Source organism: Peromyscus californicus, unplaced genomic scaffold (assembly GCF_007827085.1).
Source record: "Peromyscus californicus insignis strain IS unplaced genomic scaffold, ASM782708v3 Scaffold_8__1_contigs__length_139910024, whole genome shotgun sequence".
Lineage (NCBI taxonomy): Eukaryota > Metazoa > Chordata > Mammalia > Rodentia > Cricetidae > Peromyscus > Peromyscus californicus.
In genome coordinates this window covers 106,628,432-106,653,954 of record NW_026294606.1, presented here as the reverse complement: position 1 = coordinate 106,653,954, position 25,523 = coordinate 106,628,432, and the positions used below count along the sequence as shown (strand labels likewise).

The following is a 25,523-nucleotide window of genomic DNA, read 5'->3' as shown; positions in this document are numbered from 1 at the left end:
GGACTTTAAAAGAACAGAATTGCACTGTGTTTTGATCAAACAACTGTGACCTAACATGGAGGTGTCTAAGTAGACCCTAAGATCATTGTAGGAACCAGGGATCCTGGAAGCAGTCTCAGTAAACTGAGTCTTCAAAGCACAGAGGAATCTTGAGGATGAAGGTCACACTCAAAGCTCCTTTATTTGCCTGTCTCTTCTGTGACATCTTGAGTAAGTACCTACTCACAAAAGCCTTCTATCTTCTCCTGTTATAGCTTTCTGGCCAGGAGTGGGGACAGGGTTCCTAGTATCCCGTAAGAGCTTCAGAATCCATGCTGTCCCTTTCCCAGAGGTCAAAGAGGAAAAAGAAATAGCAGAGGTGACTCTGCACTAACTTTCTGCCACTGGCTCCTGTCACTTCTGACTAATCAGTTTTGCAACAATGAGGACTTTGCCCCACCACACCAACATATTCTGCTTCCTGTTTGTGAAACGTGGGACTCCTATGTAGCAGCACACACTCGGGATGAGAGCTGATCATGCCACTGAATCAACATCATAGCTGGCTGAATGCCCTGGTCTTTGGGCTCCTGCTTCTCCTCCTCCACGTGCAGGGTGAGGCTGACTAAGCTGGCATTGGGAAATGACTAGAGTCAGAGCTGCCAAATTCTGCATGTCAGAGGCTGGGCTTGTGGGAGAAAAAGTGGGGGAAGGGTGGGTGATGGAAATGATAGATAAATGTGGGGGAAACATGTGCCTCCCAGTCTTCTAACCAAAGCCCACTGATTTTTGTGGGCCCACACAGATCATCAGAGATGTCTAAGATCACTCCATACTGAAGAGACAGTTCAGTGTAAGGAGCTCTGGAGAATGCTAGACCATTCTAAGGAAAGTGATCAGAAGATGTTTTTCCTCCTTAGTTTATGGTTATGACTGTAACTTCTACTGACCTTTTGGATAAGAATGACAATAATCATAAATTCATGTGGCCAAATGGCTCAGAGTGTGTGAGCTCTTTGGCCAGAGAAACGCTCTGACACCCTTGAAAAGGGGTAATAGAAAAGGTTCCTGGCCCTAAGGGATAGAGGACCTCCTATACTCAAACCTCACAGCTGAACTGTGAGGTCCCAGGTCTCCTTTCTGTGTGCCCTGGTAACAGTGAGATAGGAACTCAAACAATCTGTGGTAACTGATTGCACAAAACTGACCCTGATGACATCTCTCCACCCACAGGTCAGGACTCATCAGAGGCCAGCCCCATAAGAAACACACACACAGGCCAGGTCCGAGGCAGCCTTGTCCATGTGAAAGACACCAAAATTGGTGTCCATACCTTCCTGGGAATTCCCTTTGCCAAGCCACCCATAGGACCACTGCGCTTTGCACCTCCTGAAGCCCCTGAGCCATGGAGTGGTGTGAGAGATGGAACCTCACATCCAGCCATGTAAGTTATGTACCCAGAGGATATCTGGCTCTGGGGTAAAGAGTTTCTCTAAGCTCTGAGCCATGATGAAGTCCTTCCTCCATCTCAGCTCTGTAGCAGTTTTCTTCCACTGTGGGGAGTTTCACATGTATTTTCTAACACATGTACTAAGGTTGAGTAGAATGACCTTACCAGTCTCCTGGGTCAGAGATTGGTACCCATAGGGAGTTAGATGCAGATACTATAGAGAGAAACAAAGATAAAATTGTTCACAGATTCAAATTAATCCCAATGTTCTCTGCCACAATGGGAGTGATCTCTAGGCATGAGTTATGTGGCCTATTAAGCAAAGAGTGCCCCTGAATTCAGTAGAATATACTTCAGATCCTGAAGAGTGCAGCATGATGGATATTTGCTAACCCCAATATCACACTCACTGTGACAACCTATAGGGCCAGGCACCATTGACCAAGGAGCAAGGATATGTAACTAATTCCCCTTGGAGACAGTTCAGGAAAAAGAAGTTCCCTGAGAGTCTGTGTTATTAGGGCAGTAGTATCCACCGATTCCTCCACTACCTGTGGATACAGCACTCTAATATTGCAATCTTTGTTTGTTTTTTGTTGCTGTAACAAAATACTGACAAAAGCCACTTAGGGGAGAAAGCTACTATTTTAGGCGGTAGATTGCAATCCATCATGTGGAGGATTTCACAGTGAAAGAGAATTAGAAGAGCTGGTCACATCGAATCTACAGCCAGGAACAGAGAGTAGAAAAAGATTATATTCCTGCTATGCTTACTTCAGTTTTCTATTCTTATAAAATTCAATGAATATCACCACATACAGCCAATAATTTGCATAGAGACACCTAGAACTCTCTGTATCCCAGGCTCAGAAAAAAACAACATCTAGGCCCTAGCCAACTGGAGTCTTCCCTAGAAATCTGGCTCTACCCCAACTTTCATGGAGCCTGTGGCCTTTACCTTGGTGGAAAGGGACTTTAGAGACGGAATATGTGTTAACAGGGCATCATGAAGAACAGCATTTAAAGGTAGCTTAGAAAAATCCAGACTCACATTTGATTTTGGCCACTACACATCTCTTGGAGTTATCTGTCTGCTATTTCTATCAGGTGTCTGCAAAACCCTGAAATACTGAATGCAGAGGGCCTGAAGGATATGAAACTGACCCTGCCTCCCATCTCTATGTCTGAGGATTGTCTGCATCTCAACATCTACACACCAGCTCATGCCCATGAGGGCTCTAAACTGCCTGTGAGTATGTGACAATGATCAGCTTGGGGACAGGGTATGGTTTTCAAGATAATTAGAAGGGGCAAAAGCAACCTGAGCTCCATTGCAGTGTGGACTTTGTTGAAAACTCTTCTCTTGCTTGTGTCAAAAAAGGCCTTCTCAACCACTCTATGCAGCTGAAACATGGATATGGGACACAGAGCATTAGAGTACTGAGTGACTAAAGGCTCCAGTTCTTTGATAAAACCAGGACTCATTCTACATCCTGAGCCATGCAGAACCACTTAGTTGCTCAAGCCTCAACATTGAGGTTATTAGTTTCTACTTTTGGATTATCTGTTGTGCTCATGAGAGTTGGTGATCCTTTCCTTTTTTAATCTGGAGAGGAATCCATGGAGACAGCCCCTCCTTCTTCCACTATAAAGAGTCTGAATAATTATAACATTACTCTATACATAGAGCCATTAATTCAAACTGAGATACATGGAGGGAATGGGGACTAGAAACATTTTGATGGGGCTACTAGAAGTTCCTAGCCATGACCAAGGCCCTGAAGTGCTGAGGATTTCTATGTATTTGTGGAGCTGCCCAGAGGCACATCAGTTGTCTGATACTCTAGTAAGCAGTCTTGCAGAGCTTGGGCTAGCTAGGAGCTTCTTGGCATCTCTCTTGACCTCTCCAGGTGATGGTATGGATCCATGGTGGTGGGCTGGTTGCAGGCATGGCATCCATGTAAGATGGATCCACTCTGGCAGCCACTGAAGATGTGGTGATGGTCAATATCCAGTATCGCCTGGGTGTCCTGGGCTTTTTCAGGTGAGCCTAGGACTGAGCTGAGCAGAATCAACTAAGAACCTAGATAGCCCTTTGATCCATGTCCCTTTCACTTCACAGCACCGGAGACCAGCACGCCAGAGGCAACTGGGGCTACCTGGACCAAGTGGTCGCCCTACGATGGGTCCAGCAGAATATCGCCCACTTTGGAGGAAACCCTGACCTTGTCACCATCTTTGGCGAGTCAGCAGGTGGCACAAGTGTGTCTTCACATGTTGTGTCCCCCATGTCCAAAGGACTCTTCCACGGAGCCATCATGGAGAGTGGAGTGGCCCTGCTTCCCGAACTTATCTCTGTCACCCATGAGATGGTCTACTCTGTGAGTGCCCTCAACCATTATAGCCCTAGCCTTCTCCCTCAGCCTTCATAGTCTGGTACTCTGGTCTTCTGTTCAGTGGGGAAAACAATAATCAGGAAAACAGTTTCTTTCCATTAATTTTGAGAAACACAGGGGTTAGCCTCTACTTGCCTCTACTTCATATTGGATGGCTAGGCTATCTCACCAGCAAATTGCTCCAAACAGCTTCCATCACTGACCAAAAAAAAAGCAAACAAAAAAAAAAACATGTATGTGCTTTGGGGGATGGTTCTGTGGGTTTTTTAACGTGCTTGGAGTGCAAGCCAGAGGACTTAAGTTTAATCCCCAGAACCCACAAAAGGCCAGGGATAGTAGCATGTATCTATAATTCCAATGTTCCTGTAGTCAGGTGGGAGGCAGAAACATGGAAATCCCTGGATATTCACAGAGCAGCTTAGCTAGTGTAGGAGCATCAAAACAAGAAGACTGCCTGTCTCAAATAAGGAGACTTCTGTGAAGAAAGGAGATTTTGTTCTCTATCATTCACATACAAACACTGGCACAACAACAAAAACAAATATGCAAATAGAAAAGATATTTCTTGCTGGCTGTCATCATTGAGAAATAGGACAAAGGGAAAAATTTATATTTATTCCAATCCACACACAACACACACTATAGTGTGGTGTTTACCTCAAGTTGGATTTGAAAAAAATTCTTCTCTGCACTTGTTCCCTTTACAGATGGTGGCCAACCTGTCTGGATGTGAGGCCATGGACAAAGAGGCTCTTGTGCACTGTCTGAGAGGCAAGAGTGAAGCAGAGATTCTGATCATTAATAAGGTAGGTAGAATTGTGTGTCTTGAAAGATCTAGTCAAACGTTGTGTCCTTTAACTCTGTGTATACTATGAACACCAAGATAGGCTAACCCAAGTGTAGATTCTCTTCCAGAGTGAGCTTAGCACCCTGAGGCTGGTAAAAAAAAAATGAGAAAATGGTTAAGAAATGAGAAAGTGGTGGTGATAACTCATTGGATCAGCATATGTATTTTATTGACCTTCAGCATTAACTTTTAATGCCCCTCAGGTCTTCAAGATTATCCCTGCTGTGGTGGATGGGGTATTCCTACCCAGGCATCCCAAAGAGTTGTTGACATCTGTGGATTTTCCCCCTGTCCCCAGCATCATTGGTGTCAACAATGATGAGTATGGTTGGACCATCCCCAAGGTGAGACTCAGTTCCAATCCTCTGGGACATGCAGACTCATATGTTAAGCAGTAGGAACTCAATTCATCTCTAATCCAAGTCCATCAGATCCCACACTTCTGCCTCTCAGGTCATGGGCACTGCTCAGACAATAAAGGAAATAACGAGAGAGAACCTGCAGGATGTTCTGAAGAATACAGCAGCACAAATGGTGAGATACCTCTGGTCCTATACAAATACAGAGTTCCTTTATATCTCCTTCTCAGACAACATCCCTATTAATGAAGGTCATTATATGTGTGATTCTGTGTGGGGTGACCTCAGACCATGAATCTTTTTGCCTATACCCTATCTGATCACAGGCCCCATTCTCCTCATACCAAAGGCTGTTGCCTACCTAACCAACAACATGATTAATCTCATTCTTCCTGATCTCCTTGGTGTAGATGCTACCTCCTGAGTGTAGTGACCTGCTAATGGAAGAGTACATGGGGGACACTGAGGATCCCCAAGCCCTCCAAATACAGTTTACAGAGATGATGGAAGACTTCGGGTTTGTGATCCCTGCACTCCAAGTAGCTCATTTTCAGCATGAGTATGTCTGTAACAAGGCTTAGGGGAGCAACTCAGAGATATAGGTCACTGGTAAGCACTATAGAGCAGTGTGGTATCCAGGTCTAGTGTCTAGTTAAAGAGAATATCATCTTAGTATAGAGGAGAAAATGGGTTGCTGATAATCTATTAACTTGACATAACCATTCAGCTGGGAAGGCCATGAGCACTGTTTTGCCATGGGTTTTTCCACAGCTAGTGCTCCAGCTTAGAACTTCCTTTCCTCTTTAACATTTATGATTCCAGGTAACTTTAGATCAAGGTACCTTGTCACCAAATATGTATCAGAAAAACTTTAGGTAAGGGGTCAATAAGTCACTTGTTGTCCCCACCAGCAGGTTCCCACAACCCTGTCTACTTCTATGAGTTCCAACATCAGCCCAGCTTTCTCAAGAGTCTCAGGCCACCCCACGTGAAGGCTGACCATGCTGATGAGGTTCCTTTTGTTTTTGGGTCCTTCTTCTTTGGCATGAAACGTGAGTTTTTCTTATTCTCCTTGAGCTGACTGAGGTCTCAGATGACACCTCAGGGACTCCTGAGCTCTTAGTCTATTTGAGGAAAACTAGGTTCTGGGAGATGATAGAATCAAATGTGTACCATATTATATCCTAAAAATCAGATGACAATTAGAATCTGGACCTGTCCCAGTCTAGCCTGTGATGGAGATGACAGTACATTGGGGCATGAAATCAATTAGAGACATGCATGGATGTTGGGTATTGTATAGTGAAGAAGGGAGGGAACAAAGCTGATAGTTACAGTTCTGACAGCAGTTGGGATTGTGAGTGTGAAGCATGATTTGGCAGTTGTGTGAGGTATCATGGACTTCAATATTTATTTTTCCCATGGCTCCAGTTGTCCTCACTGAGGAGGAGCTACTGAACAGGAGGATGATGAAGTACTGGGCCAACTTTGCAAGACATGGGTGAGAACACACCTCTCTCTCAACCTTCTCTATATGGGTTATAGGGATATGTGAGTCCCTGTAGGTCTCCCTTTGGGGTGTTTGTCTCTTTAGTATTCATGGATCTTCCATCATATTATAGTTTCTTCTCTACTGGATAGCACATTTATACATACACTTTGTAGGTATCAGTTACTGGTTATCTATAGTGACCTTGCCCATGATCCATAGTGTACAGTTCTTTAGATTTTGCCTCTTAGATGTAGACATAAAACAGGTCAAGTAGTCTTCCCCCACATGAAGCAGAAACTAGTGGGTGACACTTGTATCCCTATATCAGTACACTTATTCCATCAGCCCCTTTAAACGCCAGCCTAATTGTTCCACTGCCATGACCCAAATCAGGGGGTCAGACTTTGGATCAGAGTGACCTCACCCTTCCCCACTGGCTGGCATATCCACAGGAACCCCAACAGTGAGGGTCTACCCTACTGGCCCATGTTGGACCATGATGAGCAGTACCTGCAGTTGAACATCAAGCCTGCTGTGGGCCGAGCCCTGAAGGCCAGAAGACTGCAGTTCTGGACCAAGACTCTGCCCCAGAAGATCCAGGAGCTAAAGCGATCTCAGAACATGCACAAAGAGCTCTAGTGCCCTGTGTGAGGAATGTTGTGTGGGCTTGGCTGCTGAAGAGTGTTTGGCTGTAATCTCAGGCTCAGCTCCAGTTCTCTCTCCAGACCTCGCTCTCGCAGAGAGCCGCCAGAGGACCCAGTTCCGCATTTTCTGTGATGGCCACTGCTTCTCCCCTAAGGCTGCAAGCTGCTCAGGACCCTGCCTACGATGGTGGGACGTGGGCCCAGCTTGTGTAGGATTCATAATCACCCCACCCGGTGCCCGCAGGGTATTTGGGCCCCCTCCTTCAGTGTGGCCATGTCATTTCTCCAGCTCCCTTCCCCTGCCTCACCTCTGGGGCCTGGAAAGGTCACCAGGGAGTTCTTTGCCCAATAAACTTGGTCTTTTATTATGAATTCGGCTTGATCTAGCTTACTGCATCGGCAGAGAAACCTTTTTTTTTTTTTTTTTTTTTTTTTGGTTTTTCGAGACAGGGTTTCTCTGTGTAGCTTTGCGCCTTTCCTGGAACTCACTTGGTAGCCTTTTAACAGGGTACAAATAATTCCATCTTGGTGCTTTGGGCAAGAAAACTAGTGCTCTCCCCGCCGGTTCTCCTGCCACCCAGGAAGCCACTCTTCTTTTTATCTCCCCTCTACCAGACTGGAACAACTCTTGGACTTTGGTAAACCATCCATTTCACAGCCAAAGGCCTCTTCGGAGTCAAGACCTCTTCTGGGTTAAAGACGTGGCCATGCTGGGCAACCGGGACCCGTTTCAGGACCATGGAACAGAGACCATCTCTGTTAAGTGGGGTCCTTTGTGCAGGAGTCGTTCTCACAGTATAGAATGTAACAATAGTTCCTATGAAATGAGCACCAGTTCTTAACATCATTACACTGAGACAGTCCACCCACTCAGCTATTTATTTCACAAGTAGTGAGTGATATATTTTTAAGGAGATCTGGACCTGTCCATTAGGTCCTCTAGCCTGAGACAGTGTGTGTGTGTGTGTGTGTGTGTGTGTGTGTGTGTGTGTGTGTGTGTGTGTGTGTGGTGTTAGAGTCTGTTGAAGTTTCTCCCCCACCCCAGGGCCTGGAGATACTATGAGGTTCATGTCTACATTTTCCTGACATCTATGAATATGTTTGACTGTGAGGTGTGTCCTGGAAGTGGGATGGGGGCATCAGAAGGTCCAGAAATGTCCAGGAGAAGAGCATCCTATCCCTGTCTCCCGAGTACCTGTCCATGTAAGAAAGGTTATTTCTAACTCTCACAGATCCCCATAAACGCTTTGGGTCCTTGTGATACAATCACTCTCCTTCATCTCTTGGATTATTAAATTATTCTGACTTTATCATTGTCCCTAAAGTTTTTCTGTGTCCTCTATCAAAAACTCTTACTTACACTTTATGCCATCATACAAAGGTGAAAAAAGATGTGCTCAATCTGTCTCTGTGTTCCCTTAAAGCATTTCTCTCTGTCATTAAAGGGTTCTGTCCCTGTTCCACCACTGGAAGCATTGTCTGGTTACAGAAAATGACCAGTTGAGGCTCCATATCCTCCATTACCAGGAGTCTTCACTGGGGTCACACTCATAGATTACGGGGAGTTTCCACTACAATAGGTTCCCACATTGCCTCCCAATGCCCCCAAATTCCAGGCATCTCTCCCAGTACCCTCTCCTTCTGTCCCTCCCAGCCATGTCTGATCCTTTCTGTTTTCAACCCCACACACTCCCAGCCCACCCACAAAAACTTTCCTATTTCCCCTTCCCAAGGAGATCCATGCATCCCCCTTGAGCCCTCCTTGTTACTTAGTTACTCTGGGTCTGTGGATTGTAGCATGGTTATCCTTTACTTAACAGCTAATATCCACTTATCAGTGAGTGCATACCATGTTTGTCTTTCTCCTTCTGGATTACCTCACTCAGGATATTTTTTTCTAGTTCCATCCATTTGCTGGCAAATTTCAAGATGTCATTTTTTTTCTAACAGTTGAGTCATACTGCATTGTTAAATGTACCACATTTTCTTTATCCATTCTTCAGTTGAAGGACATCTAGGCTGTTTCCAGTATCTGAATATTATGAATAAAGCCGCTATGATCATAGTTGATCAAGAGTCCTTCTGGTAGTGTAGAGGGTCCTTTGGATATATGTCCAAGAGTGGAATAGCTAGGTCTTAAGGTATATTGATTCCCAATTTTCTAAGGGACCATCATATGGACCTACAACTTTTTTTTTTAATTTTGCAATACAATTCAGTTCTACATATCAGCCACGGATTCCCTTGTTCTCCCCTCTCCAGCCCCCCTCACCTTCCCCCCAGCCCACCCCCCATTCCCACCTCCTCCAGGGTAAAGCCTTCCCCGCGGACTGAGAACAACCTGGTACACTGAGTCCAGGTAGGTCCAGTCCCCTCCTCCCAGGCCGAGCCAAGGGACCCTGCATAGGCCCCAGGTTTCAAACACCCGACTCATGCAATGAGCACAGGACCCAGTCCCACTGCCTGGATGCCTCCCAATTGATCAAGCCAATCAACTGTCTCACCCATTCAGAGGGCCCGATCCATTGGTTCATAGTTCATGTGTTTCCATTTGTTTGGCTATTTGTCCCTGTGCTTTATCCAACCTTGGTCTCAACAATTCTCGCTCATATAAACCCTCCTCATTCTCGCCAATTGGACTCCCAGAGATCCACCCGGGGCCTAGCCATGGATCTCTGCATCCAGATCCCTCAGTAGTTGGCTGAGGTTTCTAGCACGACAATCAGGGTGTTTGGCCATCCCATCACCAGAGTAGGTCAGTTCGGGCTGTATCTCGACCATTGCCAGCAGTCTGTTGTGGGGGTATCTTTGTGGATTTCTGTGGGCCTCTCTAGCACTTTGCTTCCTCCTATTCTCATGTGGTCTTCATCTACCATGGTCTCCTATTCCTTCTTCTCCCTCTCTGTTGTTGATCCAGCTGGGATCTCCCACTCCTCCAAGCTCTCTTTCCCTCGACCCTCGCCCTTCATTACCCCCACTCATGTCCAGGCTGTTCATGTAGATCTCATTCCATTTCTCTGTCATTGGGCGATCCCCGTGTCCTTCCTGGGGTCCTATTTTCCAGGTAGCCTCCCTGGTGATGTGAGTAGCAGTCCAGTCATCCTTGTTCCACATCTAGTATCCTGCTATGAGTGAGTACATACCATGTTTGTCTTTCTGAGTCTGGGTTACCTCACTCAGGATGATTTTCTCTAGGTCCATCCATTTGTCTGCAAACCTCATGATGTCATTGTTTTTCTCTGCTGAGTAGTACTCCATTGTGTATATGTACCACATTTTGTTTATCCATTCTTCAGTTGAAGGGCATCTAGGTTGTTTCCATGTTCTGGCTATTACAAACAATGCTGATATGAACATAGCTGAACAAGTGCTCCTGTGGTGTGGTTGAGCATTTCTTGGGTATATGCCCAAGAGTGGTATAGCTGGATCTTGGGGGAGATGGATTCCCAATTTTCTAAGAAAGCGCCATATTGATTTCCAAAGTGGTTGTACAAGCTTGCATTCCCACCAGCAGTAGAGGAGAGTTCCCCTAGCTCCACATCCTCTCCAGCATAAGGTGTCTTCAGTGTTTTTGATCTTAGCCATTCTGACAGGCGTAAGGTGGTATCTCAGAGTTGTTTTGATTTGCATTTCCCTGATGATTAGGGATGTTGAGCAATTCCTTAAATGTCTTTCAGCCATTTGAGTTTCCTCTGTTGAGAATTCTCTGTTTAGTTCTATAGCCCATTTCTTAATTGGACTGTTGGGCATTTTGATGTCTAATTTCTTGAGTTCCTTATATATTCTGGATATCAGTCCTCTGTCAGATGTGGGGTTGGTGAAGATCTTTTCCCATTCTGTAGGCTGTCGCTTTGCCTTGTTGACCGTATCCTTTGCTCTACAAAAGCTTCTCAGTTTCAAGAGGTCCCATTGATTGATTGTTTCTCTCAGAGTCTGTGCTACTAGTGTTCTATTTAGGAAGTGGTCTCCTATGCCAATGCATTCAAGACTACTTCCTACTTTCTCTTCTAGCAGGTTCAGAGTAGCTGGATTTATGTTGAAGTCCTTGATCCACTTGGACTTAAGTTTTGTGCACGGTGATAGATATGGATCTATTTGCAGCCTTCTACATGTTGATATCCAGTTTTGCCAGCACCATTTGTTGAAGATGCTTTCTTTTTTCCATTGTGCACTTTTGGCTTCTTTGTCAAAAATTATATGTTCATAGGTGTGCGGATTAATGTCAGGGTCTTCAATTCGATTCCATTGGTCCACATGTCGGTTTTTATGCCAGTACCAAGCTGTTTTTATTACTGTAGCTCTATAGTAGAGCTTGAAGATGGACCTACAACTTGATCTTCATGTAACATGTGCTGGGGAAATGGTGGTCCATAACATGTGCAAGTGGCCAAGCAATAACTGATCCAACTTGAGGCCCATGCCAAGCATGACACTGCCTGGATACAATGGGAGGTTGGATAGCCCAGAGACCTAGAATACAAGCAAACACAACTGGCAAAAAAAGTTAATTAAATAATTCCTAATGATATTCAGTCATACTCATAGATCAGTGCCTAACCCAATCATCATCAGAGCAGTTTCATCCACAAGCTGATGGGAACAGTTGCAGAGTCTCACAGCCAAACATTAGGCAGAGCTTGGGAATTCCTGCCTAAGAAGGGAGGAGGGATTGTAGGAGCCAGAGGGGTAAAGAACACCACAAGAACATGGGCCACGGAACCAAATAAGCAGGGCTCATAGGGGCTCAGAGACAGAGCCTGCATGGGTCTGAGCTAGGTCTTCTGCATATAAATTATGGTTTTGTAACTTGGTTTTCTTGTGGGACTCCTAATAGTGAAAGCGAGGAGGATCTCGGATCCTCTGGCCTGTTCTTGGGACCCTTCCCTCCCACGGGGTTGTCTCACCCATCCTTGATCTGAGGGTTTGTGCCTAGTCTTATTGCAACTTGTTATGCCTTGTTAAGTTGATATCCCTGCAAGGCCCTGCTCTTTTCTGAAGGGAAATGGAGGAGGAGTAGATGTGTGGCACAGGGAGAATGGGGTCTACTGAGAGGAGTAGAGGCAGGGGAAACTGAGGTCAGGATGTAATACATGAGAGAAGAATTAAAAGAGGGGCTATGTCCCTCCTTCTTTAAATCCTGATCCTCCCTGTGTCATCCTGGGGACTAGCACTTACAGGTTTCATCCACTAACTTGAAGGCCAGTCATAGGGCATCACCAAAATGATGATTCTTGCAATACCAATCTTCAACACCAAGAAACAGAGAAAGATGAGGATGAGCTTCAGCTGGGCTCAGGAGCTGGGCAGAGAGAAAAGCCCTTCCTTTGAGTGCAGGAGGGCTGATGCCTGGGATTTCCAGGGGGCCTGAAGGCATTATTGAGCTTCTGCTGCACACACATCGTATTTCTGCAAGTGCGCTGGACACTGACAAAGAGGTTTTTAGACTTTGAGCAACAGTCTTGTTGTTGAAAAGATGTATTGTTGAATGGTTTGTGTGCATAGCTTAGTTAATTCACATAAAATATGAACTATTTTGAAGTCAACCACCCTGACTTCAAGTATGAGAGAGTTTCTTTCACTAGAAAGAGGTCCTCTGGATTATTTTGTTAGTCATTTTCTGATCACTGATCATGGCAAACATTGATTGCTTTCTGATGGAATAGTTTGGAAATGGCATATGATTTATAATCATAAGGCCCTGGCTATTCTATAATGGAAAAAGAATCATTGGTGACTCTTTCCATTCCTTATATAATGTCTTTGAGATTCGTGTGGCACTGTCCTTTGACTGACAGTGTCATTCTGTGTATGAACATGTTTTACTCACTCCCTGGCTAATGTGCTTCTCAGGGATTTCCACGTTTTGTTGTTGGTTTTGCTGCTGTTAGTGAAGTTCTCATCAATTTTTGGAACATTTTTTTTTGCTTGTTTGTTTTTTGTGATCAGTGCTTTCATTTCCTTTGCTAAAGCCTGAAAGCAGAACTGCTCAATCAAGTGTGTGTTTAACTTTTGAAGAAAATGCAAAACTGTCTTTCAAAATGACTGCACCCCTAGGTATATCCTCTGGTCATGTACAAGGGTATCAATTGTTCCATGTCTTTGCTAACAATGAATATATGAAATGGGTTTGGAATGGTGTCTCATTGAAAGTGTTTCCATAAGCTTGGAGCCTCTGCTTTTAGATCTCTGTTTCGATGTCTGTCTGTCTGTCTGTCTGTCTGTCTGATGGTGAAACTGTCTCCCTGCCTCCCTCTACAGAAAAGAAATTGCATGGCTGTCCTGTCTTGGATGCCTGCTCTTATCTGAAGAGGTAAATGAGGGGGAGTTGATCTAGCAGGGAGGGGAAATGGGAGGGATCTAGGAGGAGTGGAGGGAGGAGAAACCGTGGTCAGGTTCTATTATGAGAGAAGAATCTATTTTAAATTTTATAACAAAAAGAGAGAGAGAGAAAGAGAGAGAACTTGAGCGTCTTCTCCAGCCCACATTTTTACCATGTCTTTGGCCTCTGAATGATGATATACATGTGGGGCCTTTCTTCCAGCTGAACTGTAAAGCAGTCTGGAATTAGGAAGGAGCACCAGAATGTCCAAGAAACATAAAGAAATTGTTCCTTGACCCAGAGATTGGAGGAGTTGGGAACCTTTCAACCCCCACAGCTTAGCAGTTCCTTAGGTCAGAATACTAAAAGTGGAATATCTACCAGGAAGGACTGGGACCACAGACTGGACAAGTGTGGATTGGAGGCATGACACTGTATCAAGGGGGAGGCAGGAGAAGCCATAGCTGTGAAGGAATCCTCAGTGCTGGGCTGTGGGTCCCTGAACTATCCGGGGCTGGAAACATAGAGTCAAGGCCAATCTCAGTTAGCACTAAAGGCTATCCAATGTTGATTCCCACTGATTCCCAGGAAGTCAGTTGTGACTAAGTGTGAACTCCGGGCAGTATATTCTTTGATGTAGCTTACCAGGGTTTTTGTGATTCCGAAACTCCTACTTCTGGACTTGTATGCTTGAGAGTCCCATCGTATGTCAGGTGGGGGCTGGCAAGTGGCTTAGCCAGTTAGGGAGTCTGCTGCCAACCTTGACAATCTAAGTTTTGTCCCTGAGAGCCATATGTTGGAAATAGAGAACTGACTACTGAAAGGATGATAAACAGCACTGGTGGTGGCACTGGTTACCACATGGAAAGGTCACAGTCACGACAGAACCCAGTGTTAGTTTTCAGAGCTTTATTAGGAGGGGAAGGGGGAGGGAGGCCAGGCCTGGAGAGAGAGAAAGATGGTGGGAGGGAGGGAGCAGAGCCAGAGCAGAGCAGAGACAGAGCAGAGAGCAGAGACAGAGGGTGGAGTCTGCGTCCGGCTTTTAAGGCGCATCCATAGTTGCCAGCACACACTGATGATGTAAGATGCAAGACCCTGAATTGCGCATGTGCAGGAGTGAGGGCAGAATCCTAACATTCCAAACTTTTTGTTTATTATAAAAAAGCAAGTGAATAGGAATAGGGGCATCATTTCTCCTGGAAAAACTGCTTCCATTTGACTTGGTGGGTGTTGGTTGGCTCTTGGCGGGGATAGGGAAGGGAGCTTCTGAAGTAGACAGATGTCCTGGGATGGTGGGCTGTCCTGATGCCCTGGAGCCATCCATCCCTCTTGGCTTGGCACTCTGGCCACTTTTGTGTCTGACAGGATGCTGGTGAGACAGGAAACGCCTGAAGTAGATCCAACCCGTCCAGATGGATTTAAGCTGGTTTCTGGAGCTTGGGAAACATTTTGAACATGTTAAGAAACAGCCATGAGAAAATTAGTGACCATTGTAGTGTTTAGTACTCTGCTTATATTGGTTAGTGTTAATGAGAGAGACAGAAAGATTGGAACATGTTTTTAATTTTTATAGACAGATTATTTTTTTTAATTTATTTTAATTTATTTTGCAATACAATTCAGTTCTACATATCAGCCACGGATTCCCTTGTTCTCCCCCCTCCCGTCCCCCTCACCTTCCCCCAAACCCCCCCCCATCCCCATCTCCTCCAGGGAAAAGCCTTCCCTACAGACTGAGGTCAACCTGGTAGACTCAGTCCAGGTAGGTCTAGTCCCCTCCTCCCAGGCCGAGCCAAACAATCCTGCATAGGCCCCAGGTTTCAAACAGCCAACTCATGCAATGAGCACAAGATCTGGTCCCACTGCCTGGATGCCTCCCAAACAGATCAAGCCAATCAACTGTCTCACCCATTCGGAGGGCCTGATCCAGTGGGGACCCCTCAGCCATTGGTTCATAGTTCATGTGTTTCCATTCATTTGGCTATTTGTCCCTGTGCTTTATCCAACCTTGGTCTCAACAATTCTCGCTCATATAAACCCGCCTCATTCTCGCTAATTGGACTCCCAGAGATCCACCCGGGGCCTAGTCATGGATCTCTGCATCCAGATCCCTCAGTAGTTGGATGAGGTTTCTAGCACAACAATTAGGGTGTTTGGCCATCCCATCACCAGAGTAGGTCAGTTCGGGCTGTCTCTCGACCATTGCCAGCAGTCTGTTGTGTGGGTATCTTTGTGGATTTCTGTGGGCCTCTCTGGCACTTTGCTTCTTCCTATTCTCATGTGGACTTCATTTACCATGGTCTCCTATTCCTTGTTCTCCCTCTCTGTTGTTGATCCAGCTGGGATCTCCCGCTCCCCCAAGCTCTCTTTCCCTCAACCCTCGCCTTTCATTACCCCCACTCATGTCCAGGCTGTTCATGTAGATCTCATTCCATTTCTCTGTCATTGGGCGATCCCTGTGTCTTTCTTGGGGTCCTGTTTTCCAGGTAGCCTCCTGGTGATGTGAGTAGCAGACAAGTCATCCTTGTTTCATGTCTAGTATCCTGCTATGAGTGAGTACATACCATGTTTGTCTTTCTGAGTCTGGGTTACCTCACTCAGGATGATTTTTTCTAGATCCATCCATTTGTCTGCAAACCTCATGATGCCATTGTTTTTCTCTGCTGAGTAGTATTCCATTGTGTATATGTACCACATTTTGTTTATCCATTCTTCAGTTGAAGGGCATCTGGGTTGTTTCCATGTTCTGGCTATTACAAACAATGCTGATATGAACATAGCTGAACAAGTGCTCTTATGGTGTGGTTGAGCATTTCTTGGGTATATGCCCAAGAGTGGTATAGCTGGATCTTGGGGGAGATGGATTCCCAATTTTCTAAGAAAGCGCCATATTGATTTCCAAAGTGGTTGTACAAGCTTGCATTCCCACCAGCAGTAGAGGAGAGTTCCCCTAGCTCCACATCCTCTCCAGCATAAGGTGTCTTCAGTGTTTTTGGTCTTAGCCATTCTGACAGGCGTAAGGTGGTATCTCAGAGTTGTTTTGATTTGCATTTCCCTGATGATTAGGGATGTTGAGCAATTCCTTAAATGTCTTTCGGCCATTTGAGTTTCCTCTGTTGAGAATACTCTGTTTAGTTCTATAGCCCATTTCTTAATTGGACTGTTGGGCATTTTGATGTCTAATTTCTTGAATTCCTTATATATTCTGGATATCAGTCCTCTGTCAGATGTGGGGTTGGTGAAGATCTTTTCCCATTCTGTAGGCTGTCGCTTTGCCTTGTTGACCGTATCCTTTGCTCTACAAAAGCTTCTCAGTTTCAAGAGGTCCCATTGATTGATTGTTTCTCTCAGAGTCTGTGCTACTGGTGTTCTATTTAGGAAGTGGTCTCCTATGCCAATGCGTTCAAGACTACTTCCTACTTTCTCTTCTAGCAGGTTCAGAGTAGCTGGATTTATGTTGAAGTCCTTGATCCACTTGGACTTAAGTTTTGTGCACGGTGATAGATATGGATCTATTTGCAGCCAGTTTTGTTGATATCCAGTTTTGCCAGCACCATTTGTTGAAGATGCTTTCTTTTTTCCATTGTGCACTTTTGGCTTCTTTGTCAAAAATTATATGTTCATAGGTGTGCGGATTAATGTCAGGGTCTTCAATTCGATTCCATTGGTCCACATGTCGGTTTTTATGCCAGTACCAAGCTGTTTTTATTACTGTAGCTCTATAGTAGAGCTTGAAGTCAGGGATCATGATGCCTCCAGAAGTTGTGTTATTGTACAGGATTCCTTTGGCTATCCTGGGTTTTTTGTTTTTCCATATGAAGTTGAGTATTATTCTTTCCAGGTCTGTGAAGAATTGTGTTGGTATTTTGATGGGGATTGCATTGAATCTGTAGATTGCTTTTGGTAAGATTGCCATTTTTACTATGTTAGTACTGCCTATCCATGAGCATGGGAGATCTTTCCATTTTCTGACATCTTCTTCAATTTCTTTTTTCAGGACTTAAAGTTCTTGTCATATAGGTCCTTCACTTGCTTGGTTAGTGTTACCCCAAGGTATTATATGTCATTTGTGGCTATAGAAAAGGGTGATGTATCTCTGATTTCCTTCTCCGCTTCTTTGTCCATTGTATATAGGAGGGCTACTGATTTTTTTGAATTGATCTTGTATCCTGCTATGTTGCTGAAGGTGTTTATAAGCTGTATCAGTTCCTTGGTGAAATCTTTGGGGTCGCTCAAAGTATACTGTCATGTCATCTGCAAATAGGGAAAGCTTGACTTCTTACTTTCCAATTTGTATCCCCTTAATCTCCTTATGTTGTCTTATTGCTCTGGCTAGAACTTCAAGTACTATATTGAATAAGTATGGGGAGAGCGAACAGCCTTGCCTCGTTCCTGATTTTAGTGGAATTGCTTTGAGTTTCTCTCCATTTAATTTGATGTTGGCTGTTGGCTTGCTGTAAATTGCCTTTATTATGTTTAGGTATGTTCCCTGTATTCCTGATCGCTCCAATACCTTTATCATGAAGGGGTATTGGATTTTGTCAAATGCCTTTTCTGCATCCAGTGAGATGATCATATGGTTTTTTTCTTTGAGTTTGTTTATATGCTGTATTACATTGACGGACTTTCGTATGTTGAACCACCCTTTCATCCCTGGAATGAATCCTACTTGATCATGGTGGATAATTGTTTTGATGTATTCTTGGAGTCTGTTTGCCAGTATTTTATTGAGTATTTTTGCATCAATGTTCATGAGGGAGATCGGTCTGTAGTTCTCTTTCTTTGTTGTATCCTTGTTTGGTTTAGGAATTAGGGTAATTGTAGCCTCGTAGAAGGAGTTTGGTAATGTTCCTTCTGTTTCTATTGTGTGGAACAATTTAGAGAGTATTGGTATTAACTCTTCTTTGAAGATCTGGTAGAATTCTGCGCTGAAACCATCTAGTCCTGGGCTTTTTTTGGTTGGGAGACTTTTAATGACTGTTTCTATTTCGTTAGGGGTTATTGGACTATTTAAATAGTTTATCTGGTCTTGATTTAACTTAGGTATGTGGTACCTATCCAGAAAGTTATCCATGTCTTTTAGGTTTTCCAGTTTTGTCGAATAGAGGTTTTTGAAGTATGACCTGATGATTCTCTGGATTTCCTCAATGTCTGTTGTTATGTCCCCCTTTTCATTTCTGATTTTGTTGATTTGGATGCTCTCTCTCTGTCTTTTGGTTAGTTTGGATAAGGGCTTGTCTATCTTGTTGATTTTCTCAAAGAACCAACTCTTTGTTTCATTAATTTTTTGTATTGTTCTCTTTGTTTCTATTTTATTGATTTCAGCTCTCACTTTGATAATTTCCTGGCATCTATTTTTCCTGGGAGACTGTGCTTCTTCTTGTTCTAGAGCTTTCAGGTATGCTGTTAAGTCTCTAGTGTGAGATTTCTCCAACTTATTTATGTGGGCATTTAGTGCTATGAATTTCCCTCTTAGTACTGCTTTCATAGTGTCCCATAAATTTGGATATGTGGTGTCTTCATTTTCATTGATCTCTAGGAAGTCTTTAATTTCTTTCTTTATTTCTTCCTTAACCCATTGGTGATTCAGTTGGGTATTATTCAGTTTCCATGAGATTGCAGGTTTTCTGTAGTTTTTGTTGTTGTTGAAATCCAACTTTAGACCATGGTGGTCTGATAGAACACAGGAGGTTATTCCAATTGTTTTGTATCTGTTTAGATTTGTTTTGTGGCCAAGTATGTGGTCGATTTTAGAGAAGGTTCCATGGGGTGCTGAGAAGAAGGTATATTCTTTTTTGTTAGGATGGAATGTTCTGTAGATATCGATTAAGTCCATTTGAGTCATGACATCAGTTAAGTCCTTTATTTCTCTGTTAAGTTTCAATTTGGGAGATCTGTCCAGTGGTGAAAGTGGGGTGTTGAGGTCTCCCACTATTAATGTGTGGGGTTTTATATGTGATTTAAGCTTTAGTAATGTTTCTTTTACATATGTGGGTGCCCTTGTGTTTGGGGCATAAATATTCAGAATTGAGACTTCATCTTGGTGGATCTTTCCTGTGATGAGTATGTAATGCCCTTCTTGATCTCTTTTGATTGATTTTAGTTTGAAGTCTATTTTGCTGGATATCAGGATGGCTACACCCGCTTGTTTCTTAAGATCGTTTGATTGGAAAGTCTTTTCCCAGCCTTTTATTTTTAGGTAGTGTCTATCTTTGAATTTGAGATGTGTTTCTTGTATGCAGCAGAAAGATGGGTCCTGCTTTCGTATCCATTCTGTAAGCCTATGTCTTTTTATAGGTGAATTAAGTCCATTGATATTGAGGGAAATTAATGACCAGTGATTGTTCATTCCTGTTATTTTTTTGGTGGTGATGTGTGGGTACTTCTATACGTTGGGGTTTACTGCTGTGGCTTTATCTGTTGCCTGTGTTTTCGAGGGTGTATCTGACTTCCTTAGGTTGGAATTTTCCTTCTAGTGCTTTCTTTAGGGCTGGGTTTGTGGATAAGTATTGTTTAAATCTGGCTTTGTCATGGAATGTCTTGTTCACTCCATCTATGGTGATTGAAAGTTTTGCTAGGTATATTAGTCTAGGCTGACATCCATGGTCTCTTAGTGTCTGCATTACATCTGTCCAGGTTCTTCTGGCTTTCAAAGTCTCCATTGAGAAATCGGGTGTTATTCTGATGGGTTTGCCTTTATATGTCACTTGGCCTTTTTCCTTTGCTGCTCTTAATATTCTTTCTTTATTCTGTACGTTTAGTTGTTTAACTATTATGTGGCGAGGGGACTTTTTTGGGGGGTCTAGTCTGTTTGGTGTTCTATAAGCTTCTTGTATCTTCATAGGCATTTCCTTCTTTAAGTTGGGAAAGTTTTCTTCTATGATCTTGTTGAATATATTTTCTGTGCCCTTGAGTTGGTATTCTTCTCCTTCTTCGACCCCTATTATTCTTAGGTTTGGTCTTTTCATGGTGTCCCAAATTTCTTGGACATTTTGGTTCATGACTTTGTTGGCTTTAGTGTTTTCTTTGACTGATGAATGTATTTCTTCTACTGTATCTTCAACGCTAGAGATCCTCTCTTCCATCTCTTGCATTCTGTTGATTATACTTGCATCTGAAGTTCCCAATCGTTTTCTCAGATTTTCTATTTCCAGCATTCCCTCTGTTTGTGTCTTCTTCATTTTTTCTATTTCCCTTTTCAGGTCTTGGACTGTTTCCTTCATTTGTTTCACTGATTTTTCTTGATTTTTCTCTCAGTATTTTATTGTTTTCTTCCAGAACTTTATTGATTTCTTCTAATTTGTTTGCCCTTTCCTCTAGTTGTTTACAGCGTTCTTCACATTTTTTTGTCTTTTCCTCTACACAAGCCTCTAGCTTCTTCATGATGTCATTCATAAGGCTGTTTTCTTCTGCTTCTTCCAATTTCTGATGTTCAGGTCTAGGTGTTGGAGGAGGGCTAGGGCCTGGTGATGCTGTATTGCTATTCATTTTGTTGTATATGTTTCTGCCTTGACGTCTGCCCATCTCCTTGTGGTTCGTTCTTGGCCTTATCCGCACACTTGGTTCAGACAGACCAGTGTTCCAAAAGGGAAGTCTGGAGCAAGATGGGAGCAGTGTTCCAAAAGGGAAGTCCGGAGCAAGATGGGAGCTGGTGGCCTGCCTCTAAGTCTCAGGAAGAGGCTTGGGGCTCAGGCGGATGGGCGTGGGGGCAGGGCGTGGAGACTGCAGGGTCTGCCAGGGATCTTGGAGAAGGGGATCCTTCCTGGTGGGGCTAGCAGGAAACCTGCCCGGTGGCCAGAACCTGGGGCCAAGTTGGGCAGGTCTTCCCTGGAGTGGCTGGTGCCCAGGGATGGGATCTGGGACAAGGAAGGGCACTCACCTGTGTTCCAAAAGGAAAGTCTTGGGCAAGATGGGAGCTGGGGGCCGGCCTTTAAGTCTCAGGAAGAGGCTTGGGGCTCAGGCGGATGGGCGTGGGGGCAGGGCGTGGAGACTGCAGGGTCTGTCAGGGGTCTTGGAGAAGGGGATCCTTCCCGGTGGGGCTAGCAGGGAACCTGCCAGGTGGCCAGAACCTGGGGCCAAGTTGGGCAGGTCTTCCCTGGAGTGGCTGGTGCCCAGGGATGGGGTCTGGGGCAAGGAAGGGCACTCACCAGTGTTCCAAAAGGGAAGTCCGGAGCAAGATGGGAGCTGGGGGCCAGCCTCTAAGTCTCAGGAAGAGGCTTGGGGCTCAGGCGGATGGGCGTGGGGGCAGGGCGTGGAGACTGCAGGGTCTGCCAGGGGTCTTGGAGACGGGGATCCTTCCCGGTGGGGCTAGCAGGGAACCTGCCCGGTGGCCAGAACCTGGGGCCAAGTTGCGCAGGTCTTCCCTGGAGTGGCTGGTGCCCAGGGATGGGGTCTGGGGCAAGGAAGGGCACTCACCAGTGTTGCAAAATGGAAGTCTGGAACAAGATGGGCCAGATCACTATTTTTGTCGGGTCAGAAGGAGGAACAAGTGAGTCTTCACTTGTTGTGCCCCCAGTGTCCAAAGGACTCTGCCACATTATACAGAGTGGAGTGGTCCTGCTGCCTGACCTTATCTCTGAGTAGTCCAAGGTGATCTACACCGTGAGTGTCCTCAACAGCACCAGTCCTTACCTGCTACCTCAGTCTTTGCCTCTGGTACTCTATTAATCTGCTAAGTGAAGAAAACAAGGATCATGGGAACTTGCTTCTTTCCAGTAATTTCTGAGAGGTATAAAATTTAGAATCCATCTCCCTCTGCTTTATGTATGCTGAGTATGTTATATGACAGCAAAGCTGTGCCCAGGGGCTTCCACCATTGGCAAAACCACGTGTGCATGGTTTCCTAGTTTCCTTCTTATTTCTGTGATAAAGAACTGAGCTCTCAGGACAGTTGAGGAAACTGAGGCTGTGGGAGAGAACAGGATCAAGTGATAACCATTTCTTAGCTAAAAAGAAATAAACAAAAAACCGACAACTTTACTAGGGTTAGAATAGGAACCTTCCTAGTCTAGCTTGTGCTAGAAGGAATGAGAGCACACTGTGGTAGGAGTGATCCCGAGAGAATTCAAGCAGAGGCTTGGATGGATCCTGGATTCTGAGTGCTGAGGAAAGAGAGTATAATCCAGGCCTAGGGTTCAGAGGTCAGGCTATGGTTGCTCTAGTAGAATATGAGTTGGCACATGCATGAGGTGGCTAGGACTTGTATCCTTGTCTCCTTCTGTCTGCAGTTGATCTAGCTGAGGAGAAGTATCTGTTGATTAGGAGGAGGATGAAGTACTGGGCCAACTTTGCAAGACAAGGGTGAGAACATACCCTCCCTCAATCTCCTTATGTCTGGGTTTCCACCCTGGGCTCCTATGTGGATGTGCCTCATTAGCATGCATTGGTTCTTAATTATACCATAGTCTTCTCCAAAACTGTGCACACTTGGGCAGATACCTTCTAGTTTTAGTTACTGCTCATCCCACAGAGTGGGTGAGTCACAGTATTGTGGTACTGTTCTTTAGATTTTTCCCTCTGGGAGGGAGTCACAACACTAGACAACTTCCCTTGCTTCATGTGGAGCAGACACTGGTGGGTGTCACTTGTATTCTATATCAGTACACCAGTCCATCTGTCCTCTCAAGTCCTTGGCCTGCTCACCCACCACTCTGACACAAATTAAGGGATAAGACTTTGGATGAGAGTGGCCTTACCATTCCCTGCTGGGTGGTATACCAAGAAGAACCCCAACAGTGAGGGTCTATTCTACTGGTCCACATGATGAGCAGAACCTGACATCCCCCCTGCTGTGGGCTGAGCTCTGAAGGCCAGAAAGCTGCAGTTCTGGATGAAGACTCTGCCCCCAGAAGATTCAGGAACTAAACTAACTAAAAGGGACTCAGGATAAGCACACAGAGCATTAGTGCCCTGTGACAGGAAAGATGTGAGGGGTTAAGGGCAGATGGGGTCATCTTGAAGTTACAAAAGTTATTTATCTTTAATTGTTCCAACACTCACCTAAGCATTCTATTCCTAGCATTTGCCCTTTCAGTTGTGTATGACAAACCATCTCTATGTTGCTCCTTATTGCTCTGGACACATTTTATTAGATTCAATAAATATTCTCATAATCATATAGATATATAAGTTCCCCCATCTTCTTTAACACTTTATTAGGATTAGACTCCTGCCTGTCTGCCTGCCTTCTTCCTTCCTTCCTTCCATCCTTCCTTTCTCCTTTCCTTCCTTCCTCCCTTCCCTCCTCCCTTCCCTCCTTCCTTCCTTCCTTCCTTCCTTCCTTCCTCCCACCATCTCCTTCCCATCCTCTCTCTCCTCTTTTCCAAGCCTTCAGACCCTCTTCAAATGAAACAGAAGCTTCAGGCACTGTTGATTATGCTGTTCGCAATGCTGTTCCCAATGCTGTTCCCAATAGATAATAAACTACAAACTGGGCTCTTAGTGTCTGTGGCCTCAGATGTTTGGAGGTTGAGACAGGAGGAATACATAAGCCCAGGGAAAGATAACAAGATCCACATCTCAGAAACAAAGCAGAAACCATAACCTTAGTAAGTTACAAGCAGTAACAAATTACAATTTTGTAGATTGAGAAATCTAGGGTCCAGATGCCCACAGATTTGCTGCGGTGAGAAACAGGTTTCTGGCTGAAGATCTCAATGATTACATCTTGTGCCCTCTCCTGGTAGAAAGTGTAAACAGTGGCATTCCAAGGACAACATTAGGTCTCTGCTGACTTGAACTGGAGCAGGGAAGATCTTCCTGTTAGTGAGATTGACCATGCAGGTTGTTTCCACTCTATCTGTAGAGCATTTATTGATGTTCCTACTGTTACCTTGCCTCTACTTTTCAATTCTGTACATATAAACTAAACTTCCAACAAGGAGCCAGAATATATTTTAGACTTTTAATAATTACCTCATTTTTAGTAGCTTGAGTGTGGATTGTTTTTATGGGGCTAGAGATTGATCTTAGGGCTTGTGCATGTTAGGCAAGTGCTCTGCCTGTAAACTATACCCTCAATCTACTGTGGATTGCTTAAATGCAATCAATCTCTTTTAGGTGTATTGTTTAGTAAGTCTGAGAAAATTCTCAAGACATGCAAATGCCACCACATCAGATTCAGAACAGCCCTCAGTCCCCCACCAAAGGCTTTTCATCAGGTCCCTTTGCTGTCATTCACTACCTTTGACCCCATTTCAAAGCAACCAAGACATTACTTTATCTTGCTATATTGGGGCTTGTCTCCAATGCAACATAAGTAGAATGTTCTGTGACTGACTATGTCACTTTACATAATGTTTTTGTCTCCTTTTGTAGTAGAATGTCATGTCATCCAAGTGTGCACACAACACATTCTACCCCTTACCCAATCTATGCACAACTATTTCACTTGCTTATTTACTCTTATTTTGGGAGACAAGTTCTCTAGGTAACCCAGGTGGGCCCTGAACTCATGATCTCACTGCCTTTGCTTCCTGAATGGTTGGATTATAGATAATGGCCTCCCATCGCAGATTTGGGTTTTAATAAAGTTGTATGGATATTCACACATGATTTCATATGATCACATGTATCCAAATTTTGGATTTATAAGCTAGAGAAGAATTGCTAAGTTATGAGACACATGTTAAACATTTAAAGAAGTTGTCAGGCTTTGGTACATACCCAGGAGTGGTATAACTGAATCTTGAGGGAGATCAATTCCCATCATCCCCAGGAACTGCCACACTGATTTCCATAGTGACTGAACAAGTTTGCACTCCCACCAGCAATGGAGGAGTGTTCCTCTTCCTCCACATTCTTGCCAGCATGAGCTGTCACTGCTTTGTTAATCTTAGCTATTGTGACAGGTGTAAGGTGAAATCTCAAAGAAGTTTTGATTTGCATTTCCCTGATGGCTAAGGATGTTAAACATTTCTTTAAGTGTTTCTCAGCCATTTGAGTTTCCTCTATTGAGAATTCTGTTTAGATCTGTACACCATTTTTAATTGGATTTTTTTTTGATACCTAGTTTCTTGGGTTCTTTATATATTTTGGA

General features: G+C 44.3%; 1 pseudogene; it reads left to right on the top strand.

Annotated features, from left to right (window-relative positions):
* The first annotated feature begins 518 nt into the window (after nt 1-518).
* LOC128103747 (acylcarnitine hydrolase-like) lies at nt 519-7,162 on the top strand (annotated as a pseudogene).
* Nucleotides 7,163-25,523: the final 18,361 nt, after the last annotated feature.